At 38.8% G+C, this 8,146-nt stretch overlaps 1 protein-coding gene across 4 annotated transcripts in view; it reads right to left on the bottom strand.

The window, feature by feature from the left end:
* SYT1 (synaptotagmin 1) overlaps positions 1 to 6,002 on the bottom strand; it is a 562,599-nt gene extending 556,597 nt beyond the window's left edge. Inside the window, exon 1 of one of the 4 annotated variants that reach the window (XM_080659089.1) lies at positions 5,581 to 6,002. The gene's annotated coding sequence lies outside the window, so the exon portion shown is untranslated. The remainder of the gene's footprint in view (positions 1 to 5,580) is intronic. The other 3 variants (XM_080659091.1, XM_080659090.1, XM_080659092.1) reach the window with 3 other exon arrangements.
* Positions 6,003 to 8,146: the final 2,144 nt, after the last annotated feature.

Raw genomic sequence — 8,146 nt, forward strand, 5'->3', positions numbered from 1 at the left:
CCCTTGCATGAATTTTGTGCATCAGGCCTCTAGTTCTTAAATAATCTTCTGATTTGTGTTTAAGTGCCTATGTGCATTTTATCTTTGATTATCTTTGAATTATTTAGAAATAAAAAGAAAACATTTATCTATTGCATAAAACAACACACAACTCCTTTTACTTATATAATATCCTTTGGCAAAAATAATAGTTAATTATATGAACTCTAAGCACTTTAGAATTAGGCAAAGCTACATTTCCCAAATAGAGAAACAGGTTCACTTGGATAAGGTAAGACCAAATTTCAGTACCATACCTAGATTTGATTAACTGGATATTTCAATCAAAAACTAGCTCCTGACTGAGGCACTTAGCTAACTGTCTCAGGCACAGAATTTGGGGTTGCTGTAGCAAGGTTGTAATCTAGTATTTATAATAAAATGTTATCTGACAGGGATGTCAGGAAAATTTAGGAAATTATATCTTAACCAAATAGTTTCAACAGATTTTTACACTAGCTGAAAGAAAACATTCTCATTCTACATGGAAATTTTTCAGCTTTCATTTTGTACAAACGACTAAGAAATAGAAGTATTTATTATCTTCATTTGAATTACAATTTTCCAGAACACCCCTTTAACAAAATGACTTCCTATGTTCAACATACTATATGTGAGACCGATATAGGAATGACCAGTATTTTTCCTTTGTATCTCCACAATAGCAGTAACCAAAAGAGATGACCTCTGACCTCACCTCATTTGCATTACTGGCAAATTCTGAAAACCAAAATGCCACATCCCTTCCAAGCATTGAGTGTACTTATGGAGACAAAACAGACTCAAAGAGAATCAGAACTAGTTCTAAACAATTAGTACTTGTGGTTTAACTAAATATTAAAATTATAAAAATTACAGAAAAATTTTTAAAATCTGCTTAATATTTTTCAAAGATGTAGCAGAAAATTATTTCTAACACTATCATGACTGTGCTATTTTATTCTAAATTAGGTTTTAATTTGTTTTAGAACTCTCTTAAATATTGTTTTTAAGTTAGGGGAATAAATATTTTAAAAGGAAGTTTCTTTGAAAGATGATGTTTAAAATTATATTTAAAACAACAGAAATTGCATCTCTGGTTGCTTAATCTTTCTACAACATAGCAGTATTTCTCAACAGCAAAGGTTAAATTTTTATTCATCTATACAAGAAAGGACAGCATGTTGTCATACCTGCAATAGATAGTGTGAACATATTACTAATATATTTTAAAATAAGATTATCTTTCTATTACTATCATATAAGAGTAGAGTGATGTTCATATACCCTGCTACCACAGTTTATCTTATAGCCAATATAAAGGTAGCTCTTCAAGAACTCTCTTAAAATGACAGCTAAGCTGAAGGAAAACGTGTTTTCTTCAAATTAGAAAGATTAAATACCTGCTTTTAAAAAATAGCCACACTTACTGAAGAAGTGTGAATAAAGTTTACCATAATATTATGAAAAAAATGTTAATAATTCCTAGAGGAATTATTAAAGATACCAATCCACACCCCTTTACCTGAAAAAGCAGTAATAATCATATCATTCAATTATGTAAAAGATTAAGAACAAGTTTACCTTTATGCAAACATGGAAAGAAACACCCGATAAAAGCCTTAAAAAGACAGAAACTTTACTGCCCCATTATGTCCAAGTCATTTTATTTGTTACTTTTATATAGAAGTGCATTTTCTGTTACTGGGAGTTTTTTTCTTAATCCATGATTCAAATAAAAATCACTTGTTCCCAAACCCATAGAAGGGCTGTTTAAAGGGCAAGAACCATACCCCCATCAGTTTTTCTTCTGGGTATTCCTAGCCTTTCAACCAAAGAACTATTAAAAGCAACCCTAAGAGACTGTCATCTTTCTTTGAACGGTTACAGGAGTACCCGTTAGTGTCAACAGATTATATAACATTGTCCATTAGTCTTTAATCCTTTTAGAAAAATTTTCAAAAATTTTATATATATTTATCCACATATATATATGCCCACATATATATACAGGGTGTGGTAAATGTAGGCTTATAGTTGTAAGTGCATGGAACACAGAGCTCATTCATATATTATTTATTAACCATTATATTATTTTCCATAGGAACAACTGCAAACCTACTTTTGCCCCATCCTATACATCTTTAAATGCTAGTTGAAAAACAATGTATTTATTTAGGCTGCCACATATTCAATCCCTGTTTAAATAGCTTTGGTGAATTCCTATGGAAAACAAATTCAGCTAGAAAGCATCTCTTACATCATAAACTTTTGATACAGATGCATTTATGGCAACCAAATCAGTTAAAAACTTTTTAAAATCACAGATGGATTAGATATTTAGTTGTAAAAACCATTACTTGTTTAGCAGAATATTTGCAAGACCCACAATAACATTATGACAGAAAGTCTAACTTTGGTATTCTGTAACATTGGACCAAATTTGCTCCCTTATGTAATCAAACTGTTTTATTTTTGCTTTCCTTCCCCCAAAATTATTTAATCACTACCATTAGGAAAAGAAAGATTATGTTCCAACTTGGAATTAATGCTGTCTCTTACTGGCTGTTCCACAAACTGGAAATCATACGAGCTATAAGTATTGCAGGCTCATAAAAATGTCTGTCTTAAGTGTACGTTCTTTGAGATCAAATGGCTCCACAAACCTGTGTGGGGAATTCACTCTAAATTGATTTAATATACTGACCTCAAAAGAGATGAATTGATATTATATGCATAGTGTCATTAGGCTAACAGGAAGTTCAAATTACATTTTTAATACATTCTGCATCTACTCATCTTCCAGTTCATTTTGCAAATATAATTAAGACAAGCTACTCTGTTGTAATTTTGTTTTTAGTTAGCACCCTCTCAAATGTATACGTAATAATGTAAACACCATGTTATCTATTTTAATATTTCTTAATTAAAAGTATCTGATAATTTGACCACAGAGAATAGCTAATATTCTTCACTATGAAATGAAGTTCAAAACTAGTCTGGAACAACGCTCCATTGTGTGGCATTTTCTGGAATTAGTATTTTAAAATTTCCCCTGTATATTAGCAATATTTTTTATAAAAATATCTTAAATTATCTAATTACCATTTTTGTTCAGAAATATTAATAACATTTATAAAATATCCTTTTAAACAGAGAAAGGATGAAGGTTGTATGAAATTGTTACATTAGAACATTTGGTGGGATGACCGATTATAATTTAAATCTCTTCTCAATCCACTCACTACATATTGGAATTAGTTCTGACTTCCAGTATCCATAAAGACTTAATTTTTCAGAAGTATGTTAAAAACTAACCACTCAGATACATCTCTTTTACATAGCATTGCTATAATTAACATTTATAGAGAGACATGAAAAAACTTTGTCACAAACCAAGAAGCCTAAACTTTTACCTTTCTTAAGACAGTGGAAAAATAAGCAACCAAAGACCTTCTTTTGCTCACATGGAAAATAGTTGGTTTCCCTTTTATACATGTTTTCATGTCTAAACTTGTTAAGTCAGTTGTATACACATGAGGCAATTAAGCGATTGTCCTTTTGTCCTTGTAACCAAAAGGTGGCACCTCTAAAATTTAGTCAGCTTTCAACAAAAACACTACATTACAAAGGAAAAAAGCCAGCTAAGTGTCAAAGCCCTGGAAAGAAGATCTTGTTTTTGTGACTCTAGGTAATTCCACTTAGGTAGCCTCAAATGGAAAATGTTTAGACAATAATATTCATTACACTGATGTTAAATGAAACCAGCTCTTATCTAAGTTGGTGTATAAACTTATACACTAAGATATGTGGTGAAAAAATACTTTCTGCGGTGCATAGATTAGTGTGGAAGATCAGGCAGAGTTCAGAAAGATGATTCCCTTTTCTTATCCCAAGTGACATGTACACACACACACACACACACACACACACACACACACAAATGTAAGACTCAACATTTCCCCTGATAAATCAAAGGAAAGGATTTATCTGGACTCTAGCATTGGCTGGCTTCTCTGCACTCATGTAGGACCCATTTGGAACGATTTCCCATTACATCCAACTAGACACTTCTCTCTACTTTCTCCCATCTGACAGTAATCACTTAGCTGTCTCGGATGCATAACAGGAAACATTGCTGATGGAATTAGAAATTGCTGAAGCTGCCGTCAAGGTCTGTTCAACAAGTACCTTTCACTTGACCTATTATGCAGGCAGTTAGGGCACATAAGGTTTTGCTCTCTCTCTTCCTTGAGAACAAAAACATTTCCCCTTTAAGATTTTTTTTTTTAATTTGGGTTATCTTTCTACCATTACTTTCTAAACTTTGTTCCAGTACAAGAGGATTCTTGGCCAACTGAGCTTCCATATGCCTTCTAATTGGAGCAACGAAATTGTATAAACATTATGTTTACATCTATTAAATATTATTATTATAAGAAAATAAGGCAATGCATGAATTTGATATCCGGGCAATAGAATGCAGATAGTAGAAAGGTAGAATGAAATGGCAATTCATACACAAATGTAGCTGTAACAGAAAAGTTAAATGGCTGCTTTATTTCCCCAAAGGGTTAACTAATATTCAAGAAAGTGAAAATCAACATGTATGCAAAGCTAACTAGATTAGCTTTCTCAAAGTAGAATCCCAAGCCTCAGGATAATACTGGTGTCACCTACGAATGTTTGTAACTTTACATTTTATTTTTATTTTTTGGCCTCCCAACATAAAGGCCATACCAGAGAACCTCAGGGAAGTAACAATATGTTTTTAATTTTTTTTTCTTATGCAAGAAACACTTCAAAGTTCAGACATTACCACTGATGGGCAAATACCAAATAGCCCCACTGGACAGATGAAATCAGGAAAAGTCAGGTTGGTGGCGCTTTAAAACAACAGCAATTAAGCAGTAGAATGTGGGTTGGATCGGTGGTTTATTTTTGTTCCGTTGGAACGAATCAAGTGAGAGGCATAGCCTCTTGCAAATAGGAGGTCGAGTCAAACTTGATGCTTCCCCTCTCTGACAGCCGGGCAGGATGGCTGGTCTACTCGCTTTATTCCGTTTAATTGCTTTCTGTACTCTCATTTTCACAGAGCTTGCATTCTCCCTTGCCCCTCTGCCCCCGCAGAAAGAAATCTTTCTCCTTTCTTCACTATCCCCTTCTTTCCTCTGAGAACAGGCAGTCCTCTCCAGGAGGAGAAAGAAACCCTGTGCGTGCTTAGGATGGCAGGAGGGTGAAGATGAAAAAGGGACAGAAAAGGGGGCGGGTGGAGGTGAGAGATTGAGATTGGGGTGGGGGACGGAGGAGGAGAGACGGAGCAGGAAGGTGGGGGGTGCCCAATATCAACTCCAGGCTCTAAATCAGGGGCGCTGGGCAAAGTGCTTTGCCAGGAGATGCACATGTGGTCTCAGATTTCTCACAATAGGCCACCCCGGGCTCCCTCCGCAGGTCTCATCTCCCACCACCAAAACCCAAAGGTACCGAGAACAAAATCTTGCAGAGGGATTCAAGCGAACAGGCGCCACGAGGGTGGCGGCACCGCCAGTCCCGCCGCCTTACCTGCAGGGAAGACCAGGAGGTGGTGGTGCTGGTTTCCGTCCCCACTGCTCTCCCCGGGCGGACCGCCTCGAAGGCACACGCGTCCTCTCACTGCCTCTGTTCTTGGAGGGGCAGCCTGCAACACAAAAGGGGTGTGTGGGTGTGGGTGTGTGGGAGGTTTTCCAGGGCCACCAGCTGGTCCCAGCTGGCCGCCCCCACCCTACACACACCCCTTTGGGGCACTTAGCCCCCCTCTCAGCTGAGCACCACCCTGGGGGGGCTGGTCCGGCTGCAGCCTCAAGTTGCGGCTGCTAAGTACTGCTGCCGCCGCAGCAGAAGGAGGAGGTGAAAAGACACTGGGGGCAGTACTCGGTCTGGAGCATCCCCACACTGCAGCTTCTCCAGGAATCCCTCCAGTGAGGAGGCGGCCGCCCATCATCTCCCAGCCCCGGCCACCTGATTGGCTCCACCTCGGTACGCTGCGCCGAGGAGCCAATCCGGGCGCACTAATAATAGGTGGATCCCGCAGCCAACATCGCCCATCCCAGTTCTGTTAGTGTCTCTCCATCCCCACAGCGGACTGGGACCTGAAGAGGGGGGTTGAGGAGGGTTGGGGGAGGGGGCTAGTTGGGAGGGGGAGAGATCCCAAGGAGACGCTGTCAAGGGCATCCGATAAGCCCTTTGGGTACCCACAGGGATGCCCCACAACCTGTTCAGCAAGCCCTAAGCCCGGGAGGAGACAGCATAATACAAAGCTATTTTTCTTTCTTTTCTTTTTTCTTTACTTTCAATCAAAACCTGCCCTGATACTGAGCATGCCCAGACTGGAACAGCGCCCTAGGAGTTCCGATATGTGTGGGTCCCCAGGCTGTGGGTTTTTGAAAAGGTGAGATCAGGAAAAGAGGCAGAAGTTTGTCTTTGGCCTTTTGACCCGACAGAGTTGTGAAAGCAGAGCAGGGCAGGGCGGAGATATGAAAGGATTCCGCACGGGTGTCCACACACTGAGCCACAGGAGGTAGCCCTCGAAGGTTAATAATATAATCCTAACGTGATTCGGGGGTGGAAGCAAGTGTAGATTAATCTGAGCCTTGCTAGATGCCTAGAGACTTTTTGTGAAGGGTGCTGTGGACCAGAGAGACGCAGGGAAGCTGTGTCCCATAGGTGGGGCCCGGGAGCGCGACTCCACCCAGTAGCGCATCTAGGCTACCCGGCGGTGGGGAGCGCACTGGGAGTTTCCACTGCAGTGGCCAATAAGTTTGTAGACTTGGGTCAAGTGCGACGTTGTTGGGGATGCAGTTTCTGCCAGCCCCCTCCTCCCTCCGCCCCATCTCTCTCCATCCATTGCCAGCACAGTGATGACTAAAGCGTGGGTTTCCTCCCTCCTTCCTCTCTTTCCCCTGAACGATTCTGCTGGGAAGTAAGAAGCTTTTCCCTTGCGAGAGCTGTGCTGACCTGATTGTCTCTAAGCTCTAGGACAATTTATAGCTTGGTAATACGGAGAGATACCAAACTGCGAGGTTCCGCCAGTGGGGGAAGGGACTGTGAGCTAGGCGAGGGGCGGAGCGGAACCTAGCTGCGGTAGGAGCACCGCCTACTCTGCTCCACAGGTGCAGGGCTTTCAAAGGCGAAGAAGTATTTCCCTTTCTCACTCACTGACCTTGTTCAATGGCCTTTGAACCTCTGATTTGTTTTGCTTAGAAATCCTAGCAGTTTGTGTAAATTTGACCAATAGCTACAAATGAGAACCCTCTTAATTAGGTTCTTTATTTTATTCAGAACATTTTCATGACATCTCAGGTAAGGAAATAAATAGCTATCTCAATTCCCCAAACCCATCCACTTTGAACTGGAGTTTCATTAACATTGGTTTGCAAAGGTAACTGTAGCAAGAATTCAATTAACAGTAACACATTTCTTCAAGCTTTAATTAAATCTCTTCTATTTATGTAAAGTTTAAGATCCTTATTCTAAGTATAGGGCAAAAGATGAGAACCTTAATTATAAACGAATATTTTAATGACAAATAGTTGTGTATCCTCCAGAATTGTAACTTTATGTAAATATTTATCTTTCATTTTCTAAAATATTCCTCAAATCTTATTTTATAATAGTTTTGTAGTTGGAGAAATAAGATAATAAATATTAGTTTTAAATCAATTTTAAGTATTTGACGAAGAAAAAAGGAGGAAAGGGGGTGAAGGAGGAGAAAAAGAAACAGCAATTACTTCTCTAATATTGTTTTCCAATAAATGTCTCTGTATGAGACATTTATATATATATTATTATTATAATATATACCTAATAGACATCTTTATTCTAAATATAGTTGTGGTATACTCTCCAAAATCCAATAATTAAAAACTGTGTGTGTTTAATAGCTATATCCAGTGGCTATATTTGGAAACAACTAAACTTATGTTAGAAGAAACAAGTAAGTAAAATATGAACCCAGATTAGTTAACTCTGTCCCAGACTCTGATCCCATTGTCAATATTTTAGCCAATTTCTCTTCAGTCTACCACACCTCCTATCCAACAACCACTCTCTCAGTGGTCAGAATCCTACACAACATACATAGTGTTAGATG

This window comes from Plecotus auritus (assembly GCF_963455305.1).
Source record: "Plecotus auritus genome assembly, chromosome: 3".
NCBI lineage: Eukaryota > Metazoa > Chordata > Mammalia > Chiroptera > Vespertilionidae > Plecotus > Plecotus auritus.